The 18,505-nt window shown below is 41.7% G+C and overlaps 1 protein-coding gene and 1 long non-coding RNA gene across 2 annotated transcripts in view; one reads left to right on the forward strand and one right to left on the reverse strand.

Annotated features, from left to right (window-relative positions):
* Window positions 1-18,505, reverse strand: part of SNTG1 (syntrophin gamma 1) — a 516,894-nt gene that overhangs the window by 353,573 nt on the left and 144,816 nt on the right. The window lies entirely within an intron of this gene.
* Window positions 1-18,505, forward strand: part of LOC311517284 — a 34,396-nt gene that overhangs the window by 10,660 nt on the left and 5,231 nt on the right. The window contains exon 3 of the long non-coding RNA XR_014710653.1: window positions 16,651-17,473. This is a non-coding gene — a long non-coding RNA (uncharacterized lncRNA). The remainder of the gene's footprint in view (window positions 1-16,650; window positions 17,474-18,505) is intronic.

Genomic DNA, 18,505 nt, shown 5'->3' on the forward strand with positions numbered 1-18,505 from the left:
CATGCATACTTTTCTGTTCATTTAGAGATTACATATTCCTCTGGAGATCAGTGGTGGTAGTGAAACATCAGATCCATCTATTTTCTCCTTCCCATCATTGTGCAAAACCAATCAATTCCCTGCCTTCATTCTCCTCCTACCTACTAAGAAAGGTCCGTTGACTGTTTCATACCTCTTCCTCTCAACCACGTATACACTCAGTATTAATAACAATGCATACATACTTAACGCTAACTTTTATTAGACATGGTCCTAAGTGGCCTCCCAGAAGCTGTCATAACCACTATAGACATCTATCAGCTTCAAGAGAATATCTGGGTCCCTAGGTAAGGTCCAGGATGCAGGATTTATTTTTCATTTCCTAGAACTTAGGACAAGGCTTGCATATCATTTAAGTTGTTTACTGGGAAACAACTGACAAAGGAAGAGTTTTACTATTTTGCTGTGAAACTTGTCATACAGAAATGGAAAAGGCCAAATTTTGCCCTTGGGAAGAACATGACTGGGTGCGCTGCTTTAGAAATTCTTAACATTCCTTTTTACTTATTTGGAATTTAGAACTCGGGGATTTCCAGGGGAGAGGAGCTCTTGAAACTGTGTTAGTTTGTTTTGGTTAAATAACCCCAGAGCTCCTGATGTGGTGGCAGCTCTATTCTTTTCCCTCCATGTTAGCTTGAGGATGGCTCTTTATTTAATTTGTAGCTCCTTCTCTGCATAGAAAGTCCTTGCTCTTGTGGAAGTTCAGCAAGTGAAGGTAATGCAGAAGGATACAGAAAAGATTTATGCCCCTTTCCTTCTCTTTAGAGCAGCAGGTGGCTAACTTTTCCAACCCTCCTTCTTAGCAGAAAGGAAAAATTGTTCTTTCCCTATTTAAAGGATTAAATGTTCTCTGGGGGATGTTGCGGGTGGCTCAGCTAACATGACAAGAACCCCGTATTACTTACGGTGGGAGGGATTTTCTGTCTAGTTTTTCCTTTTTCCCTGGCTCAAAGAAGTAGACGTTCTTATTGCAGAGAAGAGCACGTGATAGGGTTGTATTTAGGGTTTGTTTGTTTTTCTTAGCTTGAGCAAGGAAGACACTGAATCCCTTAACTACTTCCTGATAGTTGTGGTGGTTATTGGTTTCTGACCAGCCTAGATATGGCTAATTTAAGGAGTCACAGGTGAGTAAGATTCATTTAGCAAGAACTGAGGCAGCCTGGATACTATTTGTTACTTAAATGGCTTCTGTCACAGAGGCCTATAGTTTATTTGGGGTAGAAAAAAGTCTTAGCTGGGATATACATATAGTCCATGTTAACTTTGTTTTTTTCCTGATAATAAATGTTTGTGTACACGCTGGCTGTTATCCACTAGCTCACAGTCACCACATTTTGGAAACCTCTCTCTTCACTTGGGCTACAAAAATAAGTGAGATTCTTACAGGTTCATGACACATTTTTGTGTGCAAATACCATAGGATGCAAACCTGGGTACCTTCAAAACTGCTGTTCCTGAACTGAGCACTTGGTCTCTAATACGTTATTAAATTAAAAGCTGAAAGGATGTGTATAGCAGAATGATAAACCTTTGAAATAATTTCAGTGGCATGAATAATTAACAGGGCTGCTATGTTCCCAAACTCCTATGCATTCAATCATATCCCAACATTCTTATTACAATCATACAAATATTTGGCTTCTTTTTATGATAGAAAAGGTTTATGTGGTCATTTTTCTCTTTACAAATAATGTGTTCTTTTCCATTCCTACTTTTATCAGGTAGTTACGTCTTTGTACTTGAAGTCTAGAGGAGCCATAATTTTTTGTCTTCTCTTGGCTTCTCTGCCCACTTCCCAGTTGGGCTGAGCTAATCCAAGTCCTGCTTGTCCTTATTAAAAACATGGGATACTCCTCTATACATATTTATTCAGTATTCTGTAATTCTACTATGCAAGTAAGTCTCTTGATTTGAACAAACTTAAGTGACTAACCATATAGTCCCTTGAAATTACTCTAAAGTCTTCTAGTTCTACAATTACTTACACAAAATAAAAAGCTCTTTACAAAATGATTGTACTTTCATCACTTTTCCAGTTCTGTTTAATGCACTACAAATTAAAATTGGTAGTCAATTAAAATCTTGCTTTATTTTTCTTTTTGCAGAGCTCATCCACTTCCTTAAAAAAAAGAAATACACATTACAAAATGTGACTTAAAAATGGAGGTCTGTTTGATTGCAGGAAGTCCATGAATACAGCAATGTATTGAGCACTTTCACTTGGACCTACAGAAATCAAGGGGAGTCTTAACACTGATTTCAATACAGCCAGAATTTCATCCTGTAAATCTTGGAAGGCTGGATAGTACAAGGGTATTGGTAATGGGCTACAGAACCTTTCATCTCTAGGTTACTAGTTCAAATCTGATTTAAATCAGAAATGACTAGCAGTTACCAAAAGATGGTTACATTTGGGGTCCTGTGTTAAACAAGTTAGTGATCCCAGTACAGTACCCAGGGGACAGTTCTACACATAATAAAAATCATCATGACATCTGACACAATGGTTTTAGTTCTAAGCAGAATAGGCAAGGAATGAATAGTCATGGAAAGTAAACTCCGTTCCCATTGGTAAGCAAGGCAGTCATCCCAAATGGCAGTTAAAACTATATAGCATGCCCTCAACTTCAGGTACTACTACACACAGTTATGTTCTAAACAAATATATACCATTTACAGGTGATGACATCCAGTGCTATGTTCCTTTATTGTTCCAATCACATGATAATACAGCTTTATCATCCCATTTTTATTCTGCTTGTTAATCTATTTCTGACTTCCAACCTTCTAAATTTCTGGGCAGCTTTCACAAAAGCTGTTTTATAAAAAGAACCTCCCACAAGCCATGTTTTCTTCTGTCTTCCCATATGTTGTGTTTGCCCCCCAAGATTACTCCTGTCTAACACCCAAGACAGACACACTTCAGTATGGACCTATCGCCAAGTAAGTGTCATATAACTGGAGAACTCTAGTCTAGAAATGCCTGCCCTATGTCAGTGAAAAGGTGGGAATGCCTCCTTTGCAGCTGTATAGTTTAAATAATTTGTTTATAGCTCTGACAACCCACAAGAAATCAGATCCCAAGTGTGAACCGTAATTTATAAAAAAACCAATAGATTACCTTTAGAGGATTATTTAATACTGTTTTTTTCTGAGATTCCAAAGCCTGCACATTTGGACTCCTGGCAATTAAGGCAACTGATTTACCCCACAAATGAAAAATAACTTATGCACTTAACTGGTGCCCATAAGTCTCCTGTAAGTATGGTAAGGTTGGTGAGGCTGGAATTAAAGGATGCCTCAAAGTGCTAATGAAACTAATATGGTGTATGTAGTGAGCTTCTTTATTTGTTGGGAATGAGAGTTCCTTGTGGAGAGGCAGTGTCTGATTGATGTATTGCACCATGTGCATGTTAAAGCAGGTTTCTTAAAAGCAAGGAAGTGATCAAGTTAAGTTACCTTAACTGGATTTTTAAAAAAAGTTTTTTTATTGGTGGGAGTATTTCCTAACTATTTAATTAACTCTTCAGAATACTGTATAAAATATACATAGTAGAGTTAATACTGAAGGTAGATTGACCCTCGATTGTGTAGATCTCCTCATGACACCTCGCGGCATTGTCCAATACCATCAACAAGTGATTGGCTACATCCTATCAAGTCGCTATAAAAGAGATAACTGTTGTTACCATCTTAACCAGAGAACCCAGACTCTTCATATACATCTGCGAGTGGAATACAAGTAACTGTAGCTAGAATAAATAGGTGCTCTGAAGGAAGACCCAAAGAAAGCCCACTAGCCTTGTGGGCAGGGGCAGCAAGTTTTATGGTGCCCAGGCTCCAGCAATATTCAGAGTCCGGGGGCCCAGCTCCACCAATGTTTGGGGCTGAGTCTCTCCCCCGGCCCCGCCTGCCATCGCCACACACCTCCCCCAAGTGTCCCCCGGCCCCCACTTGCTGCCCCCACACGCCCACCCTGGGGCCCCGGCTCCCTGCCTCTCCCCTGCAGATGCATCCTGTGTCCACTCTGCCGGCTCCTGGCATCAACTGCTGCTCCAGGGTCCTAGCGCCCCCCATCCACCAGTGGCAGGGCAGGCTGCCCTTACCCTCCCTTTCTACCTCAAACCCTTACATTTTCCAGCAGGACCCTCCACCAGCACAGGGCCCCCCCCCACCCGCAGTTACTGCTCCTGCCCCATGCTGGGCAAGGGGCAGCCCCATCTGTCACCCCCAGTTAGGCTACAGTGAGGGGCAGCAGCAGGGAAGGCGGCGCACATGTGATGGCAGACCCCCCCACCCCAGCACCCACCACAGGGGAGGCAAGGGGGCTTCCTGGATCTTAGAGGGTGCCTAGGAGCATGTATGGTGACAGTGGTGCGGGGTGAGCATGCTCCCAGGGGGAGAGGGTGACCCCTCCCCCAAATCTCACTGCTGCTGGTGGAGAGAAGGCTGTGGGGGGGAGTCCTCCTCTCTGGCCCCAGCCCTGGGGCAGCCTGCCTGTACCCCAAACTCCTCATCCCCAGCCCTGCCCCACCCCAGAGCCTGCATACCCAGCCAGAGCCCTTACCCCCCCACCCCAACCCTCTTCCCTAATCCTGAGCCTCTCCAACACCACAAACCCCTCATCCCCAGCCCCAGACAAAGCCCTCCCCCCTCCCCCCCGCACCCATACCCTCTACCTTAGCCCTGAGCCTCTCCAAACCCCAAACCTTTCATCCCTGGCCCCAGCCAAAGCCCTCATCCCTCGGCACCCTAACCCTGTGCCCCAGCCCTGAGCCCCCTCCTGCATCATGCACCCCACAGCCCTCACTCCAATCCTCTACCCTAGCCCTGAGCCCACTTCCAAACCCCTCATCCCCAGCCCCACCGCAAACTCCTCACCCCTGCACCCCTTCCCTCCGCACCCCTTCCCACTTCCAACTTCCTCCCAGAGCCTGCATCCCCTCCAACCTCCCTCCCAGAGCCTGCACCCCTTACCCCCTCCTGCACCCCTGCCCCAGTCCGGAGCCTGCACCCAGCACCCAAACTCCCTCCCAGAGCCTGCACCCCAAACCCCAGCCCAGGGCCTACACCCCCCGACCTCCTCCCCCTACCCAAACTACCTCCCAGAGCCTTAGGCGGGGGGGGTGGAGTTTGGGGGGCGGAGTTTGGGGGGGTGGGGGCAGGTTCTGGGCACCACCAAAATTTCTACAAACCTGCCACCCCTGCCTGTAGGCCCACTAGACCTCTAAGGTACCATGAATATCTGCATAGAAATCCAGGCACGGAAGGCCCCAACGGGCATATTTAGCCTCTGGAACACTTGCTGCTCCCAATGAAGATGCTAAGTGTTTTATTATCTAGTCCACTCTGCTTTAGAATTCCTAAATCAATTGCACTACGATGAGTGTGTGCCATATTTCAGGCTAGTAGCAGGGTTTGCCCAGGAAGGTTTGAAATGGCTCTTCACTCTGTCAAAAGCAGCTATAGGACTATATTGCATTTCTTCACATATTATTCATAACCAATAATATTAAAATTAGAAATGAGCCAAATCCAATTTTATAACAGCAGTTCATTTTAAATGCCACATGGTCATCAACCCTGTCATAAAATTCAATGTCCTGTACTGTGTAAGCACCCAGTCCTGATCACCTTAATCCCATGCAAGGACATGTCTCCTTGTCACAGGAACTCAAGGTAAAATATAGATAACGAGGCTGATAATGAGAAAGGGAAAACATGTAGTTTGCCATGAATTATCCAGTGAATATGCAAGTTAGTCAGATTACACAGTATGTAACTGAATCAGAAAGAAGAAAACACAGCGGAAAATCACAGATGAGTAGTTAGACATACACCAGGGATATCTGCCAACAATCATAGCTACAAAACAGACTATATCGGACAATGGTTTTGTTATTGGATTCATAGCAAGAAAAGTAGATTTTCATCGTAATCCTATATCAAATACAGGAGTGTTCTAGATGATTTAATGAAGATTAACAAAACATTTGAAGAGTAAATACAGATCTTTCCATAATATTGTAATGCTAAAATGATTGTAGTCACAGAATGCTAAAAGATATGCCCAGCTGATTCAAGTTCATACCACAGACTCCTATGGAATACTACACCAATTCTTTCTCATGCTTTTTTTCCCCCCATGATCTAGCTGTAATACTTGGAAGTGTGTATGTAGTGTGTGACTTATTCCCTCTATACTATCCATGCCTTCCATTATCCTGGAACAGTAAAATAAACATATGGCAAGCTTTTAAAAAAAGATAAGCTAATGTCTTTACCTAAAGAACAAGTTTTAAACTACATCACTTAGCTGAATGAGAAGGAAAGACTACGAGGCTTGTGACAATTTTAAAGGGGAAAATGATATCCTTCAGCTTTGCCAAGGGGACATTCATTTTTCGCAGCCAAAAGTATAGCAAGATACATTCTCAGACTCTCTTGAAGAAGGTCAATAAAACCAAAAAGCTTGTATTGTGACATATCACACCTAAGAAAAGAAAATAAGGAATACAAGAAATATTCACAGGAATTTTTATAGCACAGTATTTCTAGTTACTGAAATAAGCATCTGACTGTACAGTTCTAGTATTGTTTCAGCCCCATTTACAAATGATAGCTTTTTATTCCTTTTCTTGCATTATAGATTGTTTCCTTTCCTTCAGTCGTCACACACACACACACATGCGGCTACCTCCTCAGTTATTCTACCACTATGTTAATAGCTCCCGCTCTCAGGTAGTCACCTGTCACTTCAGTGACACGTGCAGCCTCTTCCATTAAACTGAACTGGACTTGTGCTGCCACTCTTTGGGCAAATTAAGCTACACATTTCTGGCTACCCATTTTTTTTTTTAACCAAAATACACAAAAATGGACCAATGAAATACATAGTAAAAATAAATTCTCTTTACCTTGAGCTTCAACATTTGTTAAGGAACACCTGTATGCCAGGTCAATTGTCATATGTAAGAACACAAACCAAAGCTCACAGAAGTCAATGGAAACACCCTTCATGTATTAGAAACACATCAGGGGATTAACTGTCTTTTCTATCAATTGTTATTACTTTTTCATCAAATGTAGTGGACTCATACAGGAATGGGAATGTCTGACTAAACTGCTACTGCAGTGGCCTCATATGCTTGCTATTGATTTGTAAAATCTCCATGCAGCACCAAGAAATGATTTCCAGGAATGAGAAATGTCTGATTTTTTTCATGTGTAGTGTCCTTTAGAAAAAAATCTTAAATGTCCAAATTTGATGGCATAACACATTGGTAACAATAATTTCTTGTACTCTAGAGCCCTATAATAGGATAGTGCTTTCATATGTGTATTGTCTGTTATGACAAGTGAAGTGCTGGAAGTGCCTCAAACTGTGTCTCAGATATTTCTTGTTCAGTAAAGGCACGACATTTCTTATGTTTAAAAGGTAAACTTTAGCTGGTCAAATTTGGCTGTCATTTTCAAGTGACCTGAGGGCTCCTGCAGAGGCGACATGCTTAGTATTTGATGTGTATAATGCAGGCTACGCCTTGTACTGGATCTGCTGAACTGCGTTCAGAATGTCAGACAATTGTTGCATCTTACACCTCTTATACCATGACAACACCACCATGTATATTAATGACACTCAGGAGGAAAGTGATACGCTAACCAGAGCCACTAAGAGATGGAGGATCCGTACTGAAACTATGTAAAAACAAGAGCTAAAAAAGGCATAAGCCTGTGCATAGATGTTGATGTTTAATTTTCTGTTTTCACTGAACTACAATCTGGTTAGACACATGAGCCTGTGTGAGCCTTCTATGCTTGACTCGTAAGAAAATGAACAACACAATTTCATGCTTCTCAATAATTCAAGACAAATGTTCACACTAGTTTTTTTGTTTGTTTGTTTTGGTTTGGTTGGTTGGTTGGTTTCTACATCCATAAAGAAGAATGAAAAAAAATGAACAAAAAGAATCTGGGCAAAATGAACACAGCATACAACTAAGGAATGACACACAATCAAATTAAAAGTGTGAAACAATAAAATATGCTGGAAAACATTTTGAGTAACATTCTTGTACTACATGGATGCAGATTCCTTGGATCTCAAATGTGAAGGTTTCTTTTTACCCATCGTGGATTGGTAAACTTTGTCTACTATTTACTAATATACATAATACTTCAGACCATTTATAACATTTTACAGTATTCAGCTATTTGACTTCGGTTTATCTGTCAAGCACACATTTTCATGATGACAATAATCTACATGAAGGTTTTCCAGGGTTTCTAACTCAGTTTGTCAATGAAAAAGAATACAATCAGCTTAGTTTAAACCAACACGTTCAGTCTGATAACCAAACCATTCAGAGTGTGTTAATACCCAAGATGCACTAGGCACTTTCTAAACCCAAGAGAAGGTAGTCCTTAACCCAAAAATCTTACATTATAAAGAGACAGATGAAAGAAGAGAGGAAAGGGTTTATAAGAGCATTTTAACAATAGTTTTTACCAATACAAACAAACAGAGTGTTGCTTTTTTATTTATTTTTGTTTTAATTAAACACATTAAATCAGCATTTTTCCTCCACAATTCAATTGTCTTGTCTTCCCCTATAGCAGTTCCTTGTTTTGGTCTGTGTCATTACACACATTCCTCATTTCCCTGTGCTTCATTAAAGATCATGCTGGGAAGGAGGAATAATACAACTAACTACAGCCCAACTAGTGCCTCAAACTACTCTCCCTATCCCCCACAAGTTATACATATTATAAAGAGGTAGAGGCCATAATCCTTTTCCCTTCTTTTCTCAAGGGTTACTGTAGCAAGAGATACTTTGTTTATATGAGGTGAAGAAATATACCTCAGATGTTCGCTTATAAGGCCTTTTCCAAAGCAAAGGGTGCAAAACAACTAATACCTAAATGCTTGACTGTGGGAATTGAGGTGTTACATAAGGAAAGGGGGAGAAACAAAAAAACACAATAGCAACAACTTCATAAAAACAGAATGAAATCATGTTTGAGTTACGCTGTGTTCCCAGATTCATTAAAAAAATTCATAAGACTCGAGTTGTTTGTAAAGTCACTTTTGTGTAGTTTCTTCAGCACTTTCATTGAACTCATTTCAATATTGCTGCTTATTTTCTAGCTTTGGGAAGAGAAAAAACATTATATTTAAATTGCAGCTCCTCATGCACTTAATCATCCGGCAAGAGTCCATCTTCTTTTCAGTATGACAGTTTCAGACAGATAGCTGATTGCTTGAATTTCTAAGCCTTCCCTGCCTACATGCTTACCTAAAATTCCATCTGTTCATTAACACTGTTACTAGTAGAGAAAATTCTTTCTTTCTACCTGCTGAGAAAATGCATACAGTACACAGCAGTAAGCAGAACTGACACAAGGAATTTGATATCAAGATTTCATAATAAGTAGAAGTTTTTATGCCATTAATTCCTCTTGTGCCCTGAGTCGTAATCTATGATTTTCACAGTAAATGCAAAAAAGACATTTATAAATGGCAAACAGCCTAAGTAGTTTATTACTTCCTGATTTATAGTATCCCATTATGCCGTTTAATATAATCAAGGAACTTTCAGGAAGCACATGAACTAACCCATCAACATTTCTGTGGCCAGGAGTAATACAAGAATTGCATCATCCCTGGGTTTTGCTCCTCTGTTTGGCCTCACCACTATTTTCCTTTTCCAAGGATCTCATACTACTAACATTTACTTATATACATGCTTAGTTTTTAGCATGTGAATAGTCCCAGACAGGTCCATGGAATTACAGGCAGGCCTATAAATTAAGTACATATGTAAAAATGTCCAGGATTGGGGCCTCAGTCTCTTCGTTCCTTCTCAAACAGGAATGGAGATTAAAAACACTGAAGCACAGTACTGATAGATGATCCAGTGCTGAGTATGTGATGCAAACAATCTAGTGATATTGTGGTAAGGGCTATGGAAGAGTGGAACTATTTTGTGGCTGTCTGCCCTTGAAAAGGGCAGAGCAGTTCTTACTCTAAGAACCCTTGGGGGAGTGGGGAGAGAGCCAACAGGCTCAGAGAAGTACACTGTTTGGACACACATTCCTTAGGGGAGATTTTATTAAATAAAGGATACTCTATATTCTGGTAAAAAGGACAGATAGGAACTGAAGAGAAACAGTCTAATGAAAAAGTCTCATTCAGTTACATCATATGGAGGCAGACAACTAAATATTGAAAAATGTTATAAGTGCTTGTATAAAAATGCTACAAGTCTAAATACTAAAATGGGTGAACTTGAGTGCCTGGCATTAAATTAGGCTATTGATACAACAGGTATCGCAGAAACTTGGTGGATTGATGATGATCAATGGGACACAGTAACACTAGGGGAAAAAATGTAAAGGAATGACAGTAGGTCACTTGTCAGAGGAGTGGCATTATGTGAAAAAAAGTCAAATATAGTCAAAATCTTCAAGTGAATAAAACTGTGCCATAAACTCTCTAGGGATAGAAATTCCATGCTTGAATAATAAGAGTATAGCAGTAGGAATATACTGCTGACCACTTGACTAGGATAGTGATGGTGACTGTGAAATGATCAAGGGGATTAGAGATGCTACTAAAACAGAAAACCCAACAGTAATAAGATTTCAGCTATCTACATATTGACTGAGTTCATGTCACTTCAGAATGAAATTGGAAATAGACACCACTGACTGCTTCTTGGAGCAGCTAGTTCTGGAACCCACAAAGGGAGAGGCAATTCTAGATTTAGTCCTAAATAGAGCACAGGATCTGGTGAAAGAGGTGAATATAGCTGAACCATTCAGTAATAATGACCATAATGCAATTACATTTAACACCCTGGTGTGTGGGTGTCGGGGAGGGGTGTGTGGGAGGGGAGATACCAAAGAAATCCACCAGAGTAGCATTTACTTCAAAAAGGGAAACTACACAAAAATTAGGAAACAAGTTAAATGGAAAATAAAAGGAACAGTCACAAGCGGAAAAAGTATGAAAACTAAATGTATACCCCAAAGAAAAAAAACTAGTGAGAGGACAAAAAAATGATAGCATGGCTAAACAGCAGAGTAAAAGAGGCATTCTGAGGCAAAAAGGCACCCTTTAAAAATTGGAAGTCAAATCCTATGGAGGAAAATAGCCATGAGCATAAACTCTGGCAAGTCAAGTGTGAGTATAATTAAGCAGGCCAAAAAAGAAATTGAAGAGCAACTCGCAAAAGATACGAAAATATTTTAAATACTTTAGGAGAAGAAAGCCTGCCAAACAATCAGTGGGGCTATTGGATGATCAAGATACTAAAGGAGCACTCAAGGACGACAAGGCCACTGTGGAGAAGTTAAAGGAATTCTTTTCTTCAGTCTTCACTGCAGAAAATGTGAGGGAAATTCCCACATCTGAGCCATTCCTTTTTGTGACAAATCTGAGGAATTGTCCCAGAGTCAGGTGTCAATAGAGGTGGTTTTGGAACAAATTGATAATAGTAATAAGTCATGAGAACCAGATGGTATTCACCAGAGAGTTTTGAAGGAACTCAAATATGAAATTGCGAAACTACTAACTTAAATCAGCCTCTGTACCAGATGACTGGACGACAGCTAATGTAAACCATTAAAAAAAAAAAAGGTTCCAAAGGCAATCTTAGCAATTACAGGCCAGTAAGCCGAACTTCAGTTCAAGACAAATTGTTTGAAACTATAGTAAAGAATAGAATTATCAGACACATAGATGACTATGATTCAACACAGCTTTTGTAAAGGAAAATGATGCCTCACCAATCTACTAGAATTCTTAGAGGAGGTCAACAAACATGTGGATAAGGCTAATCCAGTGCATATAGTGTACTTGGACTTTAAGAAAACCTTTGACAAGGTACCACACCAAAGGCTCTTAAGCAAAGTCAGCAGTTATAGGAGGAAAGGGAAGGTCCTCTCATGGATCAATAACTGATTAAAAGTCAGGAAACAAAGTGGAGGAATAAAATTATTATTTTCACAGTGGAGAGAGGTAAATAGGGGATCCCCCAATGATCTGTAGGAGGACTTGTTCCTGTTCAACCTATTTATAAATGATCTGGAAAAGGGGTGGGAAACAGTGAAGTAGTAAAATTTGCAGATGATACAAAATTACTCAAGACTGAACTCAATTATGGATTTAACTACAAAGGGATCTCAGTAAACTAGGTGACTGGGCAACAAAATGGCAGATGAAATTCAATGTTGGTAAATGCTAACTAATGAACATGGTGGTAAAATAATCCCAACTATTCATACAAAATGATGGGATCTAAATTAGCTGATACTTCTTAGGAAAGATCTTGGAGTCACTGTGGACAGTTCTATGAAAACATCTACTCTGTCAGCAGCCACAGTCAAAAAAGCTAACAGTGTTAGGAAGCATTAGGAAATGGATAGGTAAAACAGAAAATATCATTATACCACTATATGAATCCATAGTGCATGTTTATACTGCATGCAGGTCTGGTCTCCCCATCAAAAAGATATATTAGAGTTGGAAAAAGTCCAGAGAATGGCAACAAAAATTATTAGGGATATGCAACAACCTCCATAGGAGGAAAGAGTAAATGAGTGGGACTATTCATCTTGGAAAAGAGATGACTAAAGGGGTCTATCTGATAGAGATGTGTAAAATCATGAATGGTGAGGAGAAAGTGAATAGGGAAATGTTATTTACCCTTTCACATAACACAAGGACCAGGAGTCACCTGATGAAATTAATAGGCAGCAGGTTTTAAACAAAGAAATGGACGTATTTTGCACAATGCACAGTCAACCTGTGAAATACATTGCCTGGAGATGTTGTAAAAGCCAAAACTATAATGTGGTTTTTAAAAGAATGAGATAAGTTCCTGTAAAATAGGTCCATCAATAGCTATTAGCCAAGATGATCAGGGATGCAACCCCATGCTCTGGGTGTTCCTAAACCTCTGACTGCCAAAAGCTGGGACTGGATGACAGGGATAAATCACTCAAAATTGCCCTGTTCTTTCATTCCCTGTTAAGCATCTGACAGTGGTCAGTGTCAGAAGACAAGCTACTGGTCTAGATGTAGCATTGGTCTGACCCAGTATGTTCTTCTGAAATGTTCACATCCTGAATTTCAAAATTCTATCAATTTTGATTACATCAGAATTAGTCAGTGTTGTGGGAATAGGTGCTTCTGGTGGGCAATTTCTCTATCTTTCATCCCATACACACAGTAGCAACAAAGATCTCCCTGCTGAGAATAGGGTGTTAGTCATGATTGGAGTTTGGCAGCATAAGGAATTGTGACTCTGCCAGACCAGGTGCCAGCTAATGATAAGGCCATCACTGGCAAACACATAGCTGGAGTCCAGTCTGGTTCACCTGTGTGTTAGCATCATTAAATTAAATGTTAAGTTGATAAGCACGTGTTTAGACTTGATGAAATGCTTGTAGGGTTCTGCATGTATTGCTCTCACTTGTAGCATCTGTAGCCCATGGTATAAAGTTATGTTGAATTATGTTGAGTGTTTGCATTGTAAATTTCTGTAATTGTATAATTCAAACAGGAAAGAAGCATTAATTAATACAGTGTGCTGGTCCTGCACATAAGAAGGCCCATGAAACCAAATGAGCCATTGAAACAAAGGATAAAGATTGTGTTGATTGCCCCCCCACACACACACCTGTACACCTTCATGGAGAGGCATGGATAAGTATTCCATCAGTTTGAACTCTGGGGGAAGGGAAGAAAAATGCCTTCCCAAAAGGAATTGTATCACTATGCTGCCTGGAATTTGGAGATGGCAATATTTCTAATCTTAAACAAGAGATCCCCAAGCTGCTTAGCCAAGGTTACCCCTAAAGGACATTAAGGTTGCATATTACAGCAGCTTCTATTATCTTTTGGAACTTCACACACACAAATGAGTAGGTCTATGTTTACCTGCTTTCACTTTGTAAATAACTCCTTTGTCTTAGTTAATAATCTTTAGTTAGTATTATAGAATTGGCTACAAGGGTTACCTTTGGTCTGAGATCTGAGGTACTACTGACCCAGGGTAAGTGACTGGTTAATGGGGACTGGGAGTAACCTGAATATTGTGATTTTTGGTGTAAGGGACCATCTATCACAAAGGCAAGCTTGCCTAGGTGGCAAGATAGTCCCCTTGGGCACTCCACTCTGTCTGTGACTCCTTGTTAAGGTTGTTATAGTGCTTGAGGAGTTCACACTTGATACTTGGTTGGTGAAATCCAAGTTTAGACCACACAACTACTTTGGGGTTTGTGCCTTGGTTTGTAACAGTCTGCCCTAGGGTTGGCACACAGTCATGAGTCACACTAGACACCTTTACAGAGAGGACTCTTCATCTGAGGTAAAAATGAATTAAAAAGTGTTTTAGAGCTAGCTGAATTTTAAGTAGCTAAATCACATCACAATACATGAACCTGGAAAATAGCACTTTACTCACCCAGTCCTGGCAAGTTTCCCTCTCAAATCATTCAGTCTGATTAGCGATAAAAAGACCAACCTTGCATTGAAGCACTTTAAAAAAAAAGCACACAACTAATTGGATTCTCAAACACTGAATTCTTAAAAGCATATTTTAAGGCTTCATCTCCTAGATAAGTAAAGGGGAATTGGAGGGAACCAAAGCTTCCCCCCCCCTTCTGAAGGACCATTTGGGAGTAAAAGAAAGTATTTTCTCTGTAAATCGTTTTCTCTGCTGCAGTTGTGTTCAGCTTACTGTGCTGACAATACTCAACTACTGAGTGAAAGGCAGCATGGTGTCATGATTGAGCATCCTATCTGATCCATTAAGACATAGAAAAGAAGTCTAATGTCGTAGATAATGAATGATAATGGTAGTGAACAGGAAGGGCTAATGGGTTTTATATCACCCAACAGTGTACAAGACAACTCAGTATGTGTTTTCAAATGTTACTGTTGAGCTGAAGTAGAATACAGTTATGTCAGCATTGTGGAATTCATGAGCTTAGCAATACATATTTTAAGTTACATTCACAATTGTTTGCTAATGTCCTTCCAAATATAATGTGGACCCACTGTGCACCTAAATATATTGCATACCACTTGTACCCTTACAAGAGCTTATTATTCGGTCATTAGTGGCACAGGCTGGCCTGCTGCTTATGTATATGTGATCCTATACATTCTGCAAAAGTGTTAAATGCAATTTCCAAGAGTTCCTTCACTTTAGATAGGACATAAGTGGAGAAGACTCAGACGTAGCCAGAGGTGAAAGTAAGCCGGTCCGGTCCGGTCCAGCGTACTGGACCAGCTTCCCCGGCGGTGATTTAAAGGGTTCAGGGCTCCAGCCACTGCGGGGAGTTTCAGACCCTTTAAAGCACCACCTGAGCCCACTGCCAGAGCCCCTGGGTAGCGGCAGCAGGGCTCTGTTGGCGATTTAAAGGGCCCGGAGCTCCACTGCGGTAGCAGCGGCCGGAGCCCCAGGCCTTTTAATTTGTCCCTGAGCCCTGGGGCTCCCAGCCGCCTCTGCGGATTGTAACTCTGGGGTGATTTAAAGGCCCTGGGGCTCCAAGCCACAGCCTGGAGCCCCAGAGTCTTTAAATCTTGATGTGAAGGCCCGCCTCTTCCGGTTGAGGCCCCGCCTCTTCCGGTTGAGGCCATGCCCCCGCTCAGGACTCCAGCGTACCGGTAAGTCCTTTAAGTTGCTTTCACCCCTGGATGTAGCAGATCTGGTGTGGGAGGCACAAAATATGGGACTGTAACCTCCATGACAGTGTCTGTCACATAATTCCCTAACATGTGGAAAAATCTCCCTAGGTACTACTTGTTGGTTTGTGCTCTGTGGGAAGAGGAAGACCAGACTGGGGGATTTGCACTCTCTGTAATGTTGTTCCCAAGGGGCAACACATCATTTTAGATTTTTTTTTAATAGTTAGTCTGTTGGAAGATAATATAACTTGCTTAACTTAAACAATCATCAAGTTTCCTGTACTTGCTAGATTATTTTAAAATCAGCCTGGGATCGGGTATACCAACCCCACAGTGAGCCAGAGTTAATGGGCTGGTTTTTGTGCCCTGTCCTACCCCCTCCACCCCCCACTCATCATCAGGTAATTAAGGAGCAGTTAAAAACTGAAGACAACAGCTCAGTTGTTGACTGACAAGGAAGGAGTAGAGAACTTTCATCCTTTGCCCCCCTCCCTCCTTCCTTTCCTGGAAGAGACAGCCTTGGACTTCTGTAGTGACTGAATGGCCAGAGCCCTGGTGGAGGAAGTTGGGTCTGACACAGGACTAGTAAGTTTGACTATTTTTTCTGTCCTTGATAATAAAAAGACTTCGGTCCTAGGCTTGGCTGTGTGGCAGAGGCTGGAGGGACATACTAAGACTGTTGCAGGGAACCCCTACCCAGGAGGGGTGCAAGGAAACTCCCTCAAACTTTAGCCTTTTTTCACCCCACTTGAGTCTGTCCAGTGTTTTTTTCTTGGATACTGAAGAGCACATGGTCACACAGCCATACCTTATAAATACAACATTAAAGGGATGTTAACTGCATGTATATTATGCCGTTTTTATTTATTTACGAAGTGTTATTCTATTAACTCAAGTTCCTTGCCTTTCAGCTACCACTGCTTCTGGATCTCAAGACTGAAAGTTACTTCTAAAGTTAAGAGAAGTTCATCTGTGCAAGAGAAATTCACATAGCTGGATACCAAAACTTGGGTGGTTACCAAACCTTTTGTCCCCAACACTGTTCTGCTACTGTTACGCAAGAACATGTGGACACCTCTAATTGTGTACTCAAAGGAACCAGAGTAAAGCTGATCATGACAGAGGGTCCTCGACTGCATAACTTGCTACCTCTGGCAATTCATCAGTGGCTAAGTATTAGATTTTAGAGGGTGGGTATCAGTTCAGTATAGCATGTAAGCCTATTCCTAGCTCCATCCCTAATCAAAGTAACTTCAGTATATGTTTAACTTTAAGCATGTAAAAAGTATCTAAGTTGAAGTATCTACATAAATACCTCAACAAGGGATGGAGTTCTGAATCAAGATCTCAGTGCAAGATTTAACTTTCATGCCAATTCTTTGCTGAATGGGGTTGATCAGATACATGGAGAGGGGGAATCCTGGCCTCATTGGTGTCAACAGATATTTCACCCAGTGGCAAAACTCCTAGCTCCATTCTAGTTACTGTCTTTTCTGATCTGAGAGCTGTACTGGGTTGTCTCATCTCCCATACGGTATGGGGATAGGCACATACACAAATATGAGTAAAATAATATCTTAAACTTTACTCACAGGTTTTATTTATGTGAAGATGTTCCACTTCTGATCTGAATACCAGCATTTATCAGCTGCAATGGGAATTATGAAACATCATCAACCTATATCACTGATCTACCCTAGAGACATGGTTGGAAAGTCCAAGATTAAGGCACAGGTCTAAAACTATATCTGTATTTTTCCTACCCTAACTTGTATGTCAAACATACAAAAGAGCTTTATAAACTAGTGTTTCCACAGACACAAAAAACAACGCACCACTTTTTTTTTTTTTTTTTTTTTTTTACACTGGTGCAAACAGGCAACTTCACTGAATTAAGTAAGATGTTAGGAAAACTACAGTTTACTTTACATCTATTGTGCAGCACTTCTATACAAACAGGAAGCTTTTCAAAACTGATGAGGATGAAAACAACAATTCATTTACAGTGATTAAATGGTTCTGGCCACGGAAGTGCAAAGCAGTATCATCAGGCAACCCTGTTCCATCTAAACTTTTTTTCCCTCAGAAGAACTCTACTGCTTTGTTCTTTCTTCCTATCACAGGGGTGGGCTAACTACAGCCCACGGGCTGGATCTGGCCCACCAGCCATTTTAAGTCAGTCCTCAAGCTCCCGCAGGGGAGCAGGGTCTGAGGCTTGCCCTGTTCCAGTGCTCCAGCTGGGGAGCAGGTCAGGGGCTGCTCCACACAGCTCCTGGAAGCAGCCGCATGGCCCTACTCTGGGGCTCCAGCTGGGGTGTGGGGTCGAGGGCCGCTCCACGTGGCTCCCAGAAGCCATGGCATGGCCCCACTTTCAGTGCCCCAGTGGGAGCTGCAGGGGTGCAGGGATGGTGTCTGCAGACGGGGCAGCCTGCAGAGCCGCTTGGCTGCACCTCTGCATAGGAGCCAGGGAAGGGACTTGCCACTGCTTCCAGGAGTCGCTTGAGGTAAGTGCCACCTGGAGCCTGTATCCCTGAGCCTCTCCCCATGCCCCAACCCCCTGCCCCAGCCCTGATCCCCTTCCTGTCCTCCGAACCCCTTGATCCCAGCTCGGAGCATCCTCCTGCACCTCAAACTCCTCATCCCTAGCCCCGCCCCAGAGCCCGCACCCCTAGCCGAAGTCCTCACTCCCGCACCCCACTCCCCCACCCCAGCCCAGAGCTTCCTCCCACACCTTGAACTCCTCATTTCTGGCCCCACCCCAGAACC

Source organism: Lepidochelys olivacea, assembly GCF_965140295.1.
Source record: "Lepidochelys olivacea isolate rLepOli2 genome assembly, chromosome: 2".
In the NCBI taxonomy this organism is placed as follows: Eukaryota; Metazoa; Chordata; order Testudines; family Cheloniidae; genus Lepidochelys; species Lepidochelys olivacea.